Source organism: Dendrobates tinctorius, unplaced genomic scaffold (assembly GCF_039654945.1).
Source record: "Dendrobates tinctorius isolate UK_male_01 unplaced genomic scaffold, ASM3965494v1 ptg000166l, whole genome shotgun sequence".
NCBI lineage: Eukaryota > Metazoa > Chordata > Amphibia > Anura > Dendrobatidae > Dendrobates > Dendrobates tinctorius.
The window spans coordinates 4,757,708-4,777,500 of NW_027361833.1; the positions used below are offsets into that span (position 1 = coordinate 4,757,708).

Sequence of the window (19,793 nt, forward strand, 5' to 3'; positions counted from 1 at the left end):
TGTACCATTTGTGGCACTTATCCTCTCTATTCCCATTGCCCTGTAGCGGTGGCTAATGGGTTAATATAACAAAGGGTTAATGTCACCATTCGATTGTAAGGTGACATTAGGCCGATTAATAATGGAGAGGTGTCAATAAGACACCGATCCATTATTAACCCTATACAATGAAAGGGTTAAAAACCACACACAGACATTAATTAAAAAGTCTTTTAATGAAATTAAGACACCAGGTTTTTGACAAATTTTTATTACTCTGGTAATCCCAAAAAAACCATGACCTGCAAAAAAAATAACATAAAAAATCAACAATATCCTTACCTCTCTGCCGTTCAGTCCTGTCCGACGCTGCAATCCATCAGAAGGGGTTAAATAGTTTACAATGAGGACCGGTGCTAATGCAACCAGCCCCACTGTAAACTACAGTACTTCAGAATGAATTAATTCAGCTCTGCGCAGCCTCAATGGCTGCCTGGAGATGAACTAATTACCATGGGAAAGTTTCTGACTTTTTTCCCATGCTCATTAGTTCATTCTCAGGTCAGCTGGGGACTCCCGCTGACGTCACTGAAGCTGCAGGGAGTCCCCTGGCTGACCTGAGGTGAACTAATGAGCATGGGAAAAAAGTCAGAAACTTTCCCACGGTAATTAGTTCATCTCCAGGCATATATATATGTATATATGCATATATATATTCATTCTATGTGTCTATATCTATTCTTTCGTTTGTGTTTGAAAACCTGTCATATTACGCATGTAAAATACGGACCGTATTTTGCGTCGGCCTTACAGCGTTTTTCACTGCATTTTTTAAGCATTTATGGTGAATAAAACTAACTTTGCTAAACCTGTACTATAGACAAAGCACATATGTAATCTGCACCTAAAACCACTGCAAAAAAGTATCAAAAACACCTGGAAAAAAACAGCAAAAAATACAAAACAGAAAAAGGGGCATTTCAATCACAGCATTTTTACTACAAAGAGAGCAGGTCTTGGCTGCAAAAAAATAAAATGCACAGCAACAATTGTGCATGTGAACATAGCCTGAAGCTATGTTTCCATAATGAGTATTTACTGAGTTTTTGATCTTGCAAATTTTCTGTACTTGTATTTTTTTCAGTGTGTTTTAGAGCAAAGGATTTTTGTTACATGCATTTTATCACGTTTTTGACACAGCAGTTTTTGACTCTTGAAACTTTATTGATACCGTCATGTGCATATTGCATGTGTTGTATTGTGTATTTTATCTGTGGATTTTCCGCATCTAATGCAAGTCTATGAGGAAAGTCTACATATAAAACTCATTTTACCCACAAATGAAATTGACATTGTGCTGATTTAAAACTTGAACAGCAGGTCAGTTAACACAGTTGCGTAAAAAAAGCACAATGGACATGAAATTTCTACAAATCCAACGTGATGCCCATTATGCGAAGCGGGCAAGAAAGGAGGCGTCATGGAGGCGCATATGTCACCAGATGTTCCATGATTTTGGTGATCGGCCACGTGAGGAGCAGCAGAAACTGAATAAGTACAAGCCAAAAAATTATTAAAATTACCTCACATCAAAAAATGCATATAGAATCAGCCCCCCCCTTCCTGTGCTTGTACTTTTTTCCTCATGAGGCAGGTAGATTTTGATGTGACACATGGTTTGACACTGCCATAATTTGGCCCAGGCCACAAGCTCCTCATCCTCTTAGCTAACTAAGTTATTAAGTGTAGTTACTTGATACATGAACTATTCTGACCCTGTGTATCTGGCCTGGATGCCCCAATTAGATATGCCACCCTGGGTAGAAAGCACACCCCAGAAGGCCACATGCCAAGACTACTGGTAGCAAATTTGACCGATCAAATATGTTAAATTGAGAATATTTCCTGTCACATTGCAGTGGAAGATGTGATGAGACGCTGGCGCAGCATCCGCGATCAGTACAGGCGGGAACGTCAGCAGCGGTCTAGGAGTGGTGATGCGGGCTACAGCAAGCAAAAATACATCTATTATGACCGCCTCTCCTTCCTCGCCCCTATTCTGGATCTGAGACCGTAAGTAGATACCTCACACCACATTACACCGATACTTTACAGGGCCAAAAATATTAATGTATTTTTGGCTCTGTTCTATTTCATAACAGAACTCAGTCCAACCTTACGGATAGAGGAATGGGCTCAGATACAGAGCCCATCATTGATCCTGTAGGGGATGAGGTGGCTGGCCCATCTTCTCCCCCTACAAGAAGCATGGGTGAAGAATCCTCTCAGGAGAACCCATTGCCTGCGCCACAAACCCCACCACCAGGACCGTCTGCTGCTGCACCATCAGCCATACTGGAGGAGCAGGGCAACATGAGCAGCAGCCCAACTGCCCAGATCCGGGGCTCCCCACAGCCTGCTGTAACATCCCGGCGAGGACGAAGAAGGCGCCAGACCCCTGCCCAAGATACCCGGACCAATGTGGACACAGGGGTCCTCAACTATCTGGCTAGAGTGAATACAGATGATGGGGAGGAGGCATACTCATGTAGCCTGGCCCTTTATCTACGTGCCCTTTCCTGTGAGGTGAGGCTCCGTATTCGAGGATGTTTTCAGATCCTGCTTGATGCAAGCACACCCCCAATACCCCATATGAGCTGTTTGAATATCTGGAGAGGTGGCAGCTTTCCCCCCGAAATCTAATGCGCATGAGACCACCCACACAGATGCTTGCTCAAGCAGGCTCTGAGGATCCTCAAATACGTGGGCCTACACCTCACCCCCTTCCTCCCCCTACCCATCCTTTACAACACCAGCAACATATGTCTGCCTCTAGCCAACGCCAATAATATGGCCACTTTTTCCCTCCCAGTGTTGGAGGCTGGTCCCAACCTGGTTGGGGACGACATGGCTATATTGGTGGGTATGAGACACGGGCCTACCCAAGCCAACAAGATGCCCCTCTTAATTATTACTCTGGCCAGTACCCCCAACAATCCCAGGAGGAAGGACACTACCCACATCATGGGCAACAGTTTGCCCCCACACAGGGCGATGTTGGGCCAAGTAGCCAGCAGCAACCACAGGCTGCTCTTCCGCCTTCTCCTTACCCAACTTTCCACAATTTATAAGAGCATAAAAACATGCAAATTCTTTACGCATACCGTACATCAGTGTCCATAAGCGGTCTGATGCCAGGAGATGTCCAGTGTGGTTCAACTGGTGCTCTAAATCCCAATCCAAAGGAAAAAAGAGGTGGTCTCCAACATCAAAATTATATAAAAAAGATAAAACTCACATTTATTAGGAAGGTTTTCAAATCATATTAATAAGCCACCATAACAGGCAAGGCTACCTTTCGCGTTTCTGACACATATTACATGTCTGTAAAAAAGACAATATTTCACCGCGCTATACTGGGAAAGTCAAAGGATCAAAATAGACTACTCACTTGATAATACATAGAGAGAGCGTGATGTTCTTGAGTCTGTTCGCCTTGATTTGGGAATATAGTTAGCTGCCAAAAAAAGTGACTAATTGAATAAGGGCAGCACGCCTTTTTTATGCATTATCAAGTGAGTAGTCTATTTTGATCCTTTGATTTTCCCAGTATAGCGCGGTGAAATATTGTCTTTTTTACAGACATGTAATATGTGTCAGAAACGCGTAAGTAGCCTTGTCTGTCATGGTGGCTTAGGCCTGTTTCACACTTCCGTTTTTGTGTCCGCCAAACGGATCCGTTTCCGTTTTTTTGACGGAAACTGATGCAAACGGATCCGTTTTTAAAAAAACGGATCCGTTTTTTTGACGGATCCGCGGTAACCACTAATGGAAGTCTATGGGACAAAAAAACGGATCCTGCAAAAAAATGGCGGATCCGTTTTTTTACGGAAACCAACGGATTTTGACGGATTTGAAAAAACGGAAGTGTGAAACAGGCCTTATTAATATGATTTGAAAACCTTCCTAATAAGTGTGAGTTTTATCTTTTTTATATAATTTTGATGATGGAGACCACCTCTTTTTTCCTTTGGATTCAAAATGTCTAATGTAGCAATTTTGTTCTTGCATTCTGTTTTTTTGGATATGTGTGAAAATTGTATTTTTCTAAAATGTTCACATCTGCAAAAAGCCCAATTTGGCCCATTGCCCCAGTTATCATATGGCAATAATATGTTTGCCTTTAAAAAAATAAAAAAAAAGGGCAAAAGTAAAAATTTGTCTACAACAGTTTACGTTTCTGTCTCAATTCTCAATTCCCGTGTCAGCATACTAACATACACTTACCAATGCAATTAAACAGTCATAGAATCAGAATGGGTAGAAATATATATATTTAAACACACATAAAGCCAAAAATTATAACATAGATACAGCATGCTCTTGCCAAGAAGTTTCCCCCTCAGGTGACATAAAGTAATTAGTGAAAATATCATGCACTTTGAGCCCAGAGAGCAGTCTACGTTGAGGGTTGATAGGTGGTCTCACCCTACGCACACTGTCCGGCCTACGCACAACACCAGCAGAGGAGGAACAATCATGCATCCTGGTGAAGTTATGAAGAACCACACAGGCTTTAACTTCTTCATTAACATTTTGTTCACTCAACTGAATGGCAGACTGGAGTACCCGCCATTTGGCACAAAGAATGCCAAAGGAACACTCCACCAGTCGCCGAGCACGTGATAGGCGCAAGATAAAAATTCTGCGCCTGTGGTCAAGGTTGCGCCGGGGATATGGCCTCATGACATTGCGTGTTAACTGAAACGCCTCATCTGCCACAAGGATATAAGGGACTGATTCTTGAGTGGAGCCTGGTAGATGGCGTGGTGGTGGTAGATCCAACTGGTGCGTAGCCGCCAAGCCATAATGGAAGTATTGAAGACTCGAGAGTCAACAATTCAACAATTATAAACTTGTATTGAGGGTTGGCCAGAGCCAACAATACAACAGAAAAGTATTGTTTATAATTGAAGAATTGGGAGCCAGAGTTCGGCGGCTTACGCACCCGGATATGTTTGCTATCAAGGGCCCCAATACAATTTGGAAACTGGCATTCCTCCTCAAAGTCCCTTAATATCCTCAACCAGTCTTCCATCCTGAGCTCGGGCATGACGACTTGATGTAGTCTTGTCCAGATTTCAATACATGTTGACCTGACTATGCCAGAAATGGTAGATCTTCCAATGAGAAAGTCATGGTGGAGGGCGGCATAAGACAGGCCAGTGGACAGGAAGCTGAAGAACAACAGAAAAGGAAGATTTTAGAATGCACAAATTCCTAAAAAAGCAGGTACATACATACCAAACTTGTTAGGACTTCAGAGCGACTAACACACACATATTTGGTTGCACACTTACTAAGTGATATTCAGTACATATTACACATAACATTCTGGTCCATAAGTTGAAACATATGTGGACTAAGATGAGAGCATTAAACTTAGTCCAATAAGCCAAAAATACAAACTTTGGCCAACACATTATGAACATAGAGAATGTGTTTGTGTAGTACATACCGTATTGTGAGAAGAAGTCGCTCCTCTGCAGATATAGCTTTGCGCATCCTTGTGCCCTGAAAGGTTATCCCAGGGCGCACTGTCTCCAAGAGTCGATCAAATGTTGCAAGGCTCATGCGACAGTATTGGTAGAATTTTACAGGATGCTCCCACATAGAAGAATAGAGGCGGTGAAAATGACCTCTTGTGAGTTGTTGCCTCAAAAGTGGATGGACCCACATGCGTCTCCTCCGCGGATCCACTATCACTGGGTATGGTTGGCCAAAGCGGCATGACAAAAGCCAGTTGAAGAGAACCTGCTTAGTTGTGTTGAAACTCAGACTGTTTGCCATGTTGCACATACAACAGCAACACACCTAGTGAAGGCAAGGTCACAAATGGACAGAATGGAGGCAGCCACCTGTTCCTGAGGCAATAAATAGGGTGCAAGCTAATGATTTAAATAGTTAGCAGGCCTCAAAACCGTTAAATGTCCATTTTGCAAGGCTGTGAGAAAATCTCGCCATACGGATTGCATACGGATGCCATACGGATTACATACGGATGCAGGCATGCGCAAAATACGCAATCACACCTTGCTTACGGATGACATATGGAGCACTATTTAGGGGTCATTCATCCGTATTACGCATGTAAACTACGGACCATATTTTGCGTCGGTTAGTGTGACCCCGGCCTAAGGTCGGTGCCACACTTGAAACTGCAATGCGAGAAACTCGCGCATCAATATCCAGCACTGCCGCCAGCACTTGGGAGCAGAGCGCTCAGCTACATAGAAATACATGCAGTTGCACACTCCGGTCCCAAGTGCCGGCTGCAGTGCCAGATATTGATGCAAGAGACTTTTAAGCCTCTTGCCCTTAAGGCTACTTTCACACATCAGGTTTTTCCCACAGGTAGGATCCGGCTATTTTTAGAAAAACCGGATCCGGCGTAAATTGTGGAAAACTGATGATACAGATCCGTTTTTACGCTGTATCCCTCTAGCCTCACTGGCATTGTTTATATCTGTTTCCTGGGGGCTGGCCAATTGGATCTGAGCATGCTCAGACTTAAAAAACTGGATCCGGTGGCCGGATCTGTCTTTTTCCAGATCCGGCACATTGGAGCGCCCGTAGGCTTGCATTGTAGCAAAAAGCCGGAAGCGCCGGATCTGTCGCTGTCCGGTTTTCCTCACAGACAAAAAATGTTACTTGAGACGTTTTTTCCAGACGCCGGAATCAAAGTTTTAGCTGGATCCGGCGAAAACCGGAAGAAACGGAAGGCCATGCGGCGCGATCCGGTGCTAATACAATTCAATGAGAGAAAACCGGGTCCAGCAGCGTTTTTTCTAAAAATAGCCGAATCCTGCCTGTCTGAAAAAACCTGATGTGTGAAAGTAGCCTAAAAGATGTGTATAACACCTGAGGTTTCCTAGGATTATATCCAACCCCTTTCAAACTCTTTAGCAAAAACACATCCTTAGTAATTTCAAAATGAGCTCCCCACAGATATGGATTCGTATAGTAACCCAGTAGGAACAAACAGCCCTTTTAATAACACAATGCACTGACAGGCTTTTCATGTTTATTTTTAAATGAATGCCCTTTAAATATATGTGAACAGACAGACTCTTTTTTGCAGAACACTGACTCAAACTGACAGTGTCACTGTCAGAGGTAACATTATTTTGCTGTGCTTGAGACAAGTGAGATGTCATAGAGTCCATAACACCCTCCATTTCAACCCCATTAGTTTGTTTCCCATAGACAAAGTAGGCCAAATGTGTTCTGCGTTTGGTAGTACTACTGCCAGGATGGCTAGCGGTCTTGGTAGTTCTGCTGATGCTATCGGCTTCGACATACTTAACTATAGTTTTTTTTTCTTTTACCCCAACCTGTCTTTTGCCATTGCCATTTTTCATTTTACTACACATTTTGTAAAACACTATCATTTATTTTAACAATTTTTTCAACCCCAATTAACAAACCCTTGCCAAAAAAGACATAAGAAATAATGCAAGTTAGGCTGGGGTCACACTTGCAACTGCAAATGAATGGGTCTATGCAGATGTCAGCATGTTTTCATGGGTACACTGTCCGTATGCAAAACAAGCAGACATGTCCCTTTTGATCCGGACACACGGACCGCAACACGTGCATCACACATGCACACGGAGAACAGTGTACACTGTCCTCCGTGAGCACGGACGGCTGCCGGGGAAGAAGCGCTACTGTAAGTGATGTTCCCCTGCATTACTAATCTGGGCTTAATGTCACCTTACAATAGAAAGGTGACATTAACCCCTTATGACGCCACTTGCCACCGCTACAGGGCAAGTGGGAAGAACCCGACAAAGCTCCAGAATAGGTGCATCTAATAGATGCGCCTTTTCTGGGCAGCTACGGGCTGCTGTTTTTAGGCAGGGGGGCCTATATTCATGGTCCCTTACCAGCCTGTGAATAGCAGTCTGCACCTGTTAGTTTTGCCGAGTTGGTTAAAAATATAAGGGGAACCCCACGTCATTTTTTTTCATTCATTCTTCCCTGCTTGCACTGTTGCTGGCAGAGCACGGAGAATGACAGCCGCATTCAGCACCACATGCAGGGAACAGCACTCACTGTAGTGCTACTTCCCCGGTGGCAGTCTGTGTGGTATTGGTGCGGTACACCGTGTTTTCCGGTACCGGAAAAATATGGACGTGTGAAACCGGCCTTAGTGAATGTTTTGCGCAATCATTGAATGCTATTTCTTTGAACTCAATCCCATATGAAACACTGACACCGGACTTTTAGCTTGCTTTACACATGCATCTTATTATTTGATGGAGTCTAGAGGAGGCCTCAATATTGCTTCAAAGTCTTCCTTCTGCATCCAAACATGACCTTAAACTACTGAATGTGTTTGGAACTGCATTTACCTGCAAAATTAGCAATATGAATGCAGATATGTACCGGATTTTTTATGTTTTTTTATGTCAGGTTCCCTTTTATTCAAACGATAGATTGTTTGCAGTACTTTTCTGGAGAAATGCTACAATTTCAGATTATTTCAATGCTGGTTTAAAGATATTTGCCATAATTCTTATGCATTTACATTGGTGAAAAGTGAAGTAATCTTAAATATCATATACAATCATGGCCAAAAGTGGCACCCTTGAAATTGTTTTAGAAAATTAAGTATTTCTCCCAGAAAATGATTGCAATTATGCATGTTTTTTTATACACGTTTGTTTCCTTTGTGTCTTTGTGTATATTGGAACAACATAAAAACACAGAGGAAAAAAAGGCAAATTGGACATCATTTCACACAAAACCCCAAAAATGGGCCAACAAAATTGTTGACACCGACTGTGGGTAAAACGCTATTTCAAGTATGTGATGCTTGTTCAAACTTACCTGTGGCAAGTAACAGATGAGGGCAATATGAAAATCACACCTGAAACCAGATACACAAAACCTCAAAAATGGGCCAGACAAAATTAATGGTACCTTTCCAAAATTGTGGGTAAACAACTTTGTTTCAGATGCTCATTCAAACTCTACTGCGGCAAGCAGCAGGTGTGAGAAACATGAAAAATCACACCTGAAACCAGATTAAAAGGGAGTAAATTGGCTCAATCTTTACACTATGTGTCCATGTTGTGCCACACTAAGCATGGAGATCAGAAAGAGGAGAACTGTCCGAGGACTTGAGAACCAAAACTGTTGAAAAATATCAACAATCTCAAGGTTACAAGTACATCTCCAGAGATCCCAATGTTGATTTGTCATTGGTGAGCAACATAATCATGAAGTTTACAACTGATGGCACTGTAGCTAATCACCCTGGACGTGAACAGCAAAGAAAAATTGATAAAAGGTTGCAACACAGGATAGTCTGGATGGTGGATATGCAACCTCAAACAAGTTCCAAAGATGTTCAAATTGTCCTGCAGGCTCAGGGTGCATCAGTGTCAGCTCAGACAATCCATCGACATTTGAATGAAATGAAATGCAGGAGACCCAGGAGAAACCTATTGCTGACATAGAGGCAGAAAAAACCTAAACTGCAGTTTGCCAAAATGTATGTGAGTAAGCCAAAATCCTTTTCTGAAAGTGTCTTGTGGACAGATGAGACCAAGGTAGAGCTTTTTGGTAAAGTGCATCATTCTACTGTTTACCAAAAATGGAATGAGAGCTACAAAAAAAGAACACAGTACCTACAGTCAAATATGGTGAAAGCTCAAAGATAGTTTGTGGTTGCTTTGCTGCCTCTGGCACTTGGTGTCTTGACTGTGTGCAAGGCATCATGAAATCTGAAGATTACCAATGGATCTTGGGTGGCAATGTAGTGCCCAGTGTCAGAAAGCTGAGTTTGTGTCCTAGGTCATGGATCTTACATCAGGACAATGACCCCCAAATATCCAAACATACTTCAATAAGCACCCTGAAATGGATGGAAAGTTGGAAAGCTGGAAAGTTCTGTAGTGGCCAGCAGTGAGTCCGGATCCAAATCCCATTAAACACCTGTGTAAAAGTCTTCAAACTGCTGTTGGGAGAAGGCAACCTTAAAATATGAGGGACTTGGAGCATTTTGCAAAAGAAGAGTGGTTTAAAATTCCAGTTGAGAGGAGTAAGAAGCTTGCTGATGGGTATAAGAAATGATTGATTGCAGTTATCTATTCCAAAGGGTGTACAACCAAATATTAACTTGAGTGTGCCGCCAACAATTTTGTCTGGCCCATTTTTGTGGTTTGTGTATGAATTGATGACCAATTTGCCTTTTTTCCCTCTGTTTTTCTAGGAGAAATACTTAATTTTCTGGAACAACTTCAAGGGTGCCAACACTTTCGGCCGTGACTTCTATTCCATTCTATCACCTTCTATTCCATAAGCAATGCAACTGAGATACTTGAATGCTACCATTAATTCTTTTAATTTGCAAATAATTTCACTGTGGTGTTCTGCAGCATCAAGTGAATTTACTGTATTTTTATCTTTATGCTAGATTGCTGGATAGATTAACTATTTTTTTCCATATAAAAAACTGACTATACATCAAATATAACCTAAACAAATAAAGTTAAAGGGAACCTGACAGCTGATACAAGAGCAGATACAGACAGAAGAGGGCTTTTGTGCAAGAACAATTTATGGGCCCTTTTCAGTCCAATAGCTCAACATAATGAACTGTTCCACCTGATTTGGAGGTGGAGATGAGTCCCCTTACCTCTAGTGCCCATGTGCTATTGCATAGTTTGCACCAATCATATGTTTGCCCGATGTAGCACCATGGATCAGGCAGTAGATGCATGATTTCAGTCATGCTTGTTTGACTCTGAAACACAGTGGTGCATCAGAGAAAAACATATTTGAAAGGCAACCAGGAACCAAGCTGCATGGATAAGTAGGACAGGCAAATGTCTAGTGGCTTCTGCTAACCCACTTTCCTAGATTGACAGGTCTCTCAATATATACGGATGCAGGAGAGACTTCAAAAAGCAAAAAAAAAATGTTTGTATGTTGCCACATGGCATATTTGTGCATATGCACATTAATTTAATTCTAAAGGTGTCAAGGTCCATATTTTTTTGTAGTATACATAGGGGGGTGGCCCACCTCCTGGGCTTAGTACCCTTATCTACACATCCTTACCAGACAAGATTTAATTTCTATCTATGTCAAGATTGCTTTCACTCCCGTGTCAGATGAGGCCTGGTCTGGCACAGGTAGGACTGATAGTGGTTATGGACCATGCATATTAAAAGTTACAACTTGATGTGGTTGGATGGCTTTTGAGCTCTTTCATCAGAAAATTTTAAGTCCCTTACATTTTCAATGTTTACAGCAATAGTAGAGATCATGTATTCATTAATGGCAGTGTGCTGACAGTGTATGCAGGGAGATGCTTGTCATTCAAGTGCAGCAGGCGGGGAGAGGCCATGAAGGATTCACCCATCCAACTAGGCTCCTATGGGACTAGGTCCCCTGCTTTTAAAGTTTGTTTTTTCCAATGTGTTTCAGAGTCAATCATACCTAGCTAAGATCACGTAGGTACGGTAGCATGTATCAGATTGAAGTATTCCTTTTAAATATTTCTACGAGTCTAGTGCAAGTGCATACCTTACCTAGCATTCTCTCGTCTTATCCCACTAGGTTCCTAGGCAGATAGTATCACATTATTCCACCATGTGCATAACTAGCAAGAGTGTGAAATAAAAAGATTACTATATTCCCATTTGACTCCAGGAGTATCTCAGATTCTAACATGATGCTTTGTTTTCATGCTGGATATTTGGAGCCATATACTGCGCTCTAGTGAAAATCTCTTGTGTCCACTGCGCCTTCTGCTCCTAGATTTTGTTAGCTTGGCCCTGTATATTTTAGAGCAGCAATACATTATGTATTCCACATGCACCCCAACAGCTGTATCTTAAACTGTGTCAATGGATTCCCAAGCAGTGATGTGTCAGACTAAGAAAGTAACTTCAGTCCCAGATCCTTTTATCCCTTACTTATTGTGTGCCTTCCAGCATTAAACTGCTAAGCTCCGATACATTTTCAAGACTCCACAGCTTCCTCTAATTAGAGAAAGTAGAACGTAAAGAATCCTGCCCTCACATGTCTGATGTATCTTCCCACATCCACTGCCCTCTAACCCGCCCTGATGTGGCAGAGTGGGGACATGCTTTGGATTGTGCTAAATTAATTTGCAGGTCTGAGTAGTGATGTGAAGCTGAGAAGTGGTAGAAATCTACATTTTCATGGTGTAACTCTGGCCTTCTATGTCACATAGCAACAGTACAAATATTTCAGCATAATGTAAACCTTACAGTTCTGAGGATATACAAAGAAAACATGTACCTAATATAAGGCTAAAGTGCTAAAGCACTACACATTCACATATATGCTTAAGAGCTGCGCTTGCACCATTCCAATTAGGAGCTGTGATTGTCAATGGAAATACTGGTGCAAGAGCCCGCATGAGAGATACTGTAACTTCCATCCTTGCTATTTAAAGGGAGTCTATCACTCTCAAAACTCAAATTAAATCATTTATATATTCATATAGAGGCCTTAGTCCCTATAAAAGAAGTAGATTTTACTTATTAGGGGTCTATTAATATTTTAACTTTTTTTCTATAATGTATTGGAATGTAACATTAAAGCCAATATTGTTGGTTACCCACTTAGCTGCCATAGCACCTGTAGTCATAGGGGTCCCTGATTTAGCATATGAAAAGTAACAGGGAATCGGTAAAAAAAAAGCAGAGTGCGGACCCCTCTATTCTTGATAACCAGCCTTGCTACAGCTGACAGCTGAGGATTGCAGCCCCCGGCTGTGAGTTTTGCCTGGCTGGTTGTAGAAAATACAGGGGAATCCACGCCGGGTTTTTCATTAATTTATTTAGTTATAGCGCAGGCTGCGGGTGAGGAATACCTCATCATCCACTCCTGCTGTCACTGCTATTACCAGCAGCAGGTGTAGGTTGATGGGAGTAATAGTCCCAAAAGCACCCACCTGCTGTCATTGCTCTGACTTGAATATAACTCTCATCATTCTCTTCTGCTCACGCCGATCGCCGGCAGAGCAGGGGAGAACGTCGAGAGTCGTCTTTAGCACCCGGCGCCGGGGAACAGCACTTACTGTAGCACTTCTTCCCTGGCCCCTATGCATAATAAAGAAAACTTGGCACTCAACTTCTAGAATATTTTTTGACTTTTTTAATGCTGCCAGAAAATAATAATAGATGTTTCGGCCTCACTGGTCTTCATCAGTAACAGACTGCAGTATAGTAGTTAATCGCATTCAGTGTGATAGTAGAAGTGACACCATAGTCACTTTAAATGTGCCTGGTCATGCACTAGGCGCTGGGCATGGAGCCTGAATCAAATAGTACCTGGGTGGGTGGGTGGGGGTGCCGTGCAGACATCAGCGACCCAGAATCCACTGTTGGTCACTGAATGCAATTAACTACTATACTGCAGTCTGTTACTGATGAAGGCCAGTGAGGCCAAAACGTCTATTATTATTTTCTGGCTGCATTAAAAAATCCAAAAAATACTATAGAAGTTGAGTGCCAAGTTTTCTTTATTATTCATGTATGGTGTGGGGCCCTACTTGAGCACCTTCTGAAGTTGTGCATACGGTGTTTTTTCCTTTGGCCCCTATGCATGTCACACGGATGACATCCATGTGTGTTCTCGTGTGCATGTGTGTGGGATGTTTTGCGGCCCGTGTTGACGGTAAAAACGGATATGCCTACGTGTGGTACACATGGACCCATGGTCCATGGAAACACACTGACGTGCACAGACCAATTCATTTGAATGGGTCCACATGCGTCAGTGTCTCCGGTACATGTGAAAACTGTCACAACACATACCAGAGACACGGACGTGTGAAAGTGGCCCAACACTGTGTGTGCTCTTAGCTCATGCAGCATCAGTTTATGCAGGACTGAGAATTCAATTCAGGCTGCAGTCCAAAGCAAGTCCTGTCAATCAACACAAGGAGAGGTGCGGAGAATTATGATTGAGGTAGCAGGATGTGCACTGAGCAATTAGCTACGCCATGAGTGCACCACGGACACCTCATTTACATATTCAACAAAGCACTTTTTAAGTAAAAAATCATAAAATCTATACTACAAGTACAACTTTATACAGTCCTGCTAATTGTTATTTGCACCCATGAAGTGTAAGTACATAATGTGGAATATCTCCTGAAAAAAATCAAGAGCACTTGTGTTAAATACAAAAGAGCAAATGATAAACGATAATTTATAACAAAAAACAATGGGAGGGAAAAATAGAAAAACCTAAAGCTTGCTGTGACACTGGTATCCTTTACATTAAATTAGTATGGAAACACATTTTGACTCATCTGTGGTAAATCACAAATGAGAATCACCTGTGATTAATTGTTGGTGACCATGTGACATCAATTAGCCAATTAATGATGACTTCAGTGTTTTAAAAAGCAACATGGTAGGCCCTGTTCATTTGTCACAATGGTGAAGACAAAGAAGCTGTCTGAGGACATCAGAACTTCTATTATTAGCAAACACAAGACTTTCAAAGGGTATCAGGCCATCTCCTAAGACCTTGCTATCGCAGTTTCAACAGTGTGCAATGTTATTAAGATATTTGCCAAGAATGGAACCAACAAGAACCTCCTTGGACATGGGGGAAAGAGGAAAATTGACAAGAGATGTCTTCAAAGGGTGGTGGGAATGGTGGGAAAAAACACCACGTCAAACATCCAAAGAACTGAAGGCCAACCTGAAACCGTCTTGGGGCATAGTATCAATAAGTACGATACGGCACACACTAAGCCAAGTGGAGCTCTATGGGCGAAGGCCAAGGAAGAAACCATTGCTGAAGAAACAACATAAAAAGGAACAATTGATCTTTGCCAAAGTGTACCTTTTCAAACCACAATCCTTCTGGGAAAATGTTCTGTGGACAGATGAAGCAAAAATAGAGCTTTTTGGCAATGCAATGATACAGTTTGTTTACAGATGGTACAATGAAGCTTAACCAACAGTTAAGCATGGTGGAGGATCCATAATGCTGGGGGACTGCTTTGCTGTGCCTGGTACTGGAGGCCTTGACCATATCACAAGAATCATGAAATCACAGAATTGTCAATAAATTTTAGAGAGAAATGTCCTACCCATTGTAAGAAAACTTGGTTTGAGTCAAAGATCATGGGTCCTCTAGCAAGACAATGACCCAGCCACACATCCAAAAGTACACAAGAATGGTTGAAAAAGAAAAAATAGACTGTTATAAAATGTCCGGCAATGAGTCCTGACCTCAATCCCATTGAAAATCTTTGGGGTGAACTGAAATCTGCCATTGGGAAAAAGAACCCTGCAAACATTCAAGAGCTTGAAAAAACTGCAAAGGAAGAGTGGGAGAAAATACCAGCTGAGAAGTGCAAGAAGCTTATAGATGGTTACAAGAAGCGTTTGGAGGCTGTCATCAGTGTCAAAGGGTGTGCAACCAAGTATTAATTAGGGGTGCCTTTATTGCTGCACATGCTGTTTATTCTGTAAGTTGAAAACAGTGTTTATTCTTGTATTACTTTGGACCACTAATTAAAAATGTGTACATTTCAATTTATTTCTGAAGATATTGTACAGTCTATGAAAAAAATGAAGGTGCTGTCATCCATATGAATGTATAAATGTTTTGTGGGGTGACAGACTCTGTTCTCTTCATATGCTAAATCAGTGACCTCTGTGATCACAGTTGCAATGGGAGCTAGTTGGCTAACAAATTGTATCATCATTAATTTTACATTCCAATTCATTATAGAATAAAAGTTAAAATATTAATTGCCCCCTAGTGGGACAAAAAATAAGTTTAAAAAAGTTTGGAAAATGTGCATACAAATTTAAAAACAAAATTCCCCAAAAATCTTAACTTGTTTTACTTAAAGAGGTTTTCCAGAACATTTCAATAATCCTTATATAAATCCTATACTGTGCGAAGGATACATTGCTTAATGTATTTACTGTCTGCACAACGTGACCATTGCTGTACAGGATTTCTCCACTTTCACTGACATTCCAGCCTCTGTGCAATCTTCGTCTTGCATGCCCCGGAAATGTCCTGTGATTCGTGGCTGGTGCATGCACACAACAAGCAATTTGTCTCAATCTGATTGAGCCTTTCAATCATGCTCATGTTACTAGTAACATCCCGATCATTCAAACAGCAGAACAACTAGAAAGGCCCCGATAGTCAAGATGGCATCCTAAAACAGCTATTCCAATGGACGAGCCCAAGGAAAAAAAAACAGCTAGCCAAAGTAAGCCTGGCGGAATTGGCAATGCTATATAACTTGGGTATGATGGATGAAGCGGACAGGAAGCTTCCCTACCAAAAAGTACAAAAAAAATTAAGGAAGAAATCAGAAGAGTGGACCCAACAAAAATAAGAGCAGGGTAGTTGGGGGCAATTTTAGAATGAATCTAATGGCACCCCACAGACTTTCTGAAATTCAAAATTAGGGTTAGAAAACTGTTTTAGCAAAAAAGGTAATATGACAAAATATACACGAAAAAAAAACACAGAACAAATCATGAATTTCTTCCCTCTTTTAAAAATTGTTTAATACCTGAAGAACTTTTTTAACACAAAATTGTCTGTACTCTCAATAGGTTAACACAAGAACCAAAAACCCTGACATAAAAAAAACTACAAATTTCATGTATAAAAAAGTTGTTTTGGTGGGTTGTTTGTTTTTGTGGGGGTGGGTCACACCATTTTTGTATCCAATTTTGGCAGGAACAATAAAATAAATGTCTTGCCTGGAGCATACATGTATATATTAAATGCAATGTAAGATCAGTGGAGGTCTCACAACATTAGCTCTTATCTGGTGGCCAGATGTTGACAGTGTATGGTGTGGTACGTCGCACCTATGTAAAGTGTATGGCTGCTGCTGGGTACTGCAGTTCAGCCTTATTCTTTCCAGTAGTTGCAGCTCTGAAGTAACCAGCATTAGTCAATATACAGTGTACAGGGCTGCAGTGTTCTGCATAGTACACTCTTTACAAAGGGCCGCCATTTGAGCTGATTACAACTACCCCCACAAATCTGGTATTGATGACTTATGCTATTCTGAAATGCTTTAAAATAGCAACAAAAAGCAAAGTAATAATAATAATATTTATATAGCGCTAACATATTCCATAGTGCTTTACAGTTTGCACACATTATCATCACTGTCCCTGATGGGGCTCACAATCTAAATTCCCTATCAGTATGTCTTTGGAATGTGGGAGGAAACTGGAGAACCCGGAGGAAACCCACACAAACACGGAGAGAACATACAAACGCCTTGCAGATGTTGTCCTTGGTGGGATTCGAACCCAGGACTCCAGCGCTGCAAGGCTGCAGCGCTATCCACACTGAACAAAATACGTTTCATAATTCCTTATTGACTGTGAGCTATAATCTGGTTGGGTGTAGCAAAAAAGGGACATTTTTCCTAAAACTTCAAGTGTTAAGACGTCCTAACAGTATGTTCAAACTGTATCTTTTCCATGGTTTGTTTGTACAGAAAATGCCAAAAAAAAGCACTAAAAAAAACACTAAAAAAAATTAATTTTCATGCATAAATGACATGCTGTTCATATGTTCAGGCTTTTGAGCTTCTTTTAAAGGTTTCAGACTTTCAAAAGGTGGCAAAAATTTAAAAGAAGTAGCAAAGACATTCATCTGATGTTTTACTCTATGAAGACGCTCAAGTCAATGGGAAGGGTTGCCCAGAATACGCCCCGCGTCTTTTTGAGCATTTTTGCTTCGAGAAACGCTAGTGTTTTATTCCATATTCAATGTGTATTTAAAGAACAAATGTGCAGAAAACAACAGTGGAAAAAAATACACTAAAGGAAATGCTAAAAATATGTTACCAGAAAAAAAACGTTGAAAAGATGTTCTGGAAACTACCAAAAAAAAGATGCATCATGCTTACAAAACTTCAGAGAAAAGTGTCTTCTGCTTAAAAAATTTAAATTATTTTTAACTGTCAGAATGTGAATATACCCAGGGGGGTTGAACCAGATGACCCAGGAGGTCCCTTCCATCTCTACCATTCTATGATTCTACCCTAAGCTATGTTCCCACAACGAGCTTTTGGTGAGATTGTGATGTTGCAGAGTTTCTGCACCATTTCTACACCTATTAAGTGAAATAGGTTACTTGCATTTTTACTTAAAACACACAGTGTAAAAAAACCTCACCAAAAACCCATAGTGGGAACATAGCCTAGGGTGTATCTGTGTAACAATTGTATCTAGCCAGCACTGTTCTGGCTGAGTTGAACACATCTTTGTGCACTTGTCTCTCCTCCATAGCTCCAGCTTAGGCCTCTTTCACACTTCAGTTTTTTACAATCAGTCACAATCCGCCAGGTTTTGAAAAAAACGGATCCGCAATTTTCTTTTGAGGATCCTTTTTTTTCCCCATTGACTTGCATTATGGGCGGATTGTGACGGATTGCTGTCCGTTGCATCCGTTTTTTTTGCGTATCCGCCAAAAGTTGCTGTCCGTCACCATCCTCAAAGATTTCAAAACGGAGCTTGCAACGTTTTTTTCTCTGGCGGATCCTCCAGACACTCATTTAACCCGAAATTCTCTCTCTCTCTCCCCCCTTTTCCAGGCTGCGATTCCTTTAAAATTGTTCATTTGTTGGATCCGTCAAAAAAACGGACGGGTGGCATCTGCTGTCATCAGTACTACAACGGATCCGCCATCCGTCCTTTTGGCGGATTTTGACTGATGCAAAAAACTGAAGTGTGAAAGAGGCCGTGATGTCCCAGCATCACATCTGATGCACCTGCCACAAACCTCATAGAAAACTTTGGAGGCCTGTTTTGTAATCTCAGATCTGTGTTCTATTTGTCATTTTAATACTGTGCTGAAAGGAGAGGAGACTAGAGGGCACTTTTGCATTGTGACTTTCAGAAAGGAACATGCAGGGATGTGATGATTAATCCTTAGGAAAGAATTTTTGACTGGAGCACATGTATGAGTCCTGGCAGTGCCTAAGTTACACCAGCATCTGATATTAGAGACATTTACATGGGACATACTAGAAGTAGTGCCAATGGACAGATGTAGCTACCTATTTCTATTGAGGTTCCTCACCAGTTAGGTTTGAGACTAGATGGAACTTGGACAATCTGTGGTCTTGCTCCTTTTCTTCATTTTATGGATGTAGGACTCTGTTGCCAAGTTTTCATTTCCTAGCCCATTTGTTTTAATCTAACAAGAAAACATAGTTACTGACACCAAAATTTGAAAGAAAGAATTAAGCGTGGCTTTAAATGTGTGAGGGGTTTAGAGGGAGCTGCAGATTACTTTTGGCTATCCAATTTTATCAGGATTTATGGTCATTTGTGCTGCTCCTCCCCAGGGAAATAAGGCTTTGATGAATGTAATCCCAGGCTGGGGTCTGCCACATGCCCCTCTCCCCGGAGGAGAGCAGAGCTGGCAGACAAAGAGCAGTCACTGCTCACCCTGCACCCCCATTTTACACGGCTGAGGGGTCTCCCTGGCAGTGCACTCTGCACACAATGATGCAGCATGCTCCCAGGCTGCACTGTGCTCACTGTCACCCCTCACAACTCCTATACTGTATGCAGAATGAAGCCAGTCAAGTGCACACCATCCCCCACCCCTGCCAAGGAGAAGAGGGCTGCAATGGCCTCTAGTTCCCCAGCATTTCCATTTTGTCCTTTTCTTCATGTTATGCCATTTGTTATTACAACATTTCATTGTCGTTGCATTATTAATATTGCAATCGTATAAAATAA

At 41.6% G+C, this 19,793-nt stretch overlaps 1 long non-coding RNA gene across 8 annotated transcripts in view; it reads right to left on the bottom strand.

Annotated features, from left to right (window-relative positions):
• Window positions 1–19,793, bottom strand: part of LOC141053640 (uncharacterized) — a 59,636-nt gene that overhangs the window by 34,597 nt on the left and 5,246 nt on the right. The window contains exon 2 of one of the 8 annotated variants that reach the window (XR_012221243.1): window positions 19,126–19,242. The exons of the other annotated variants lie outside the window; for them this stretch is intronic. This is a non-coding gene — a long non-coding RNA (uncharacterized lncRNA). The remainder of the gene's footprint in view (window positions 1–19,125; window positions 19,243–19,793) is intronic. 8 annotated transcript variants of the gene reach the window in all.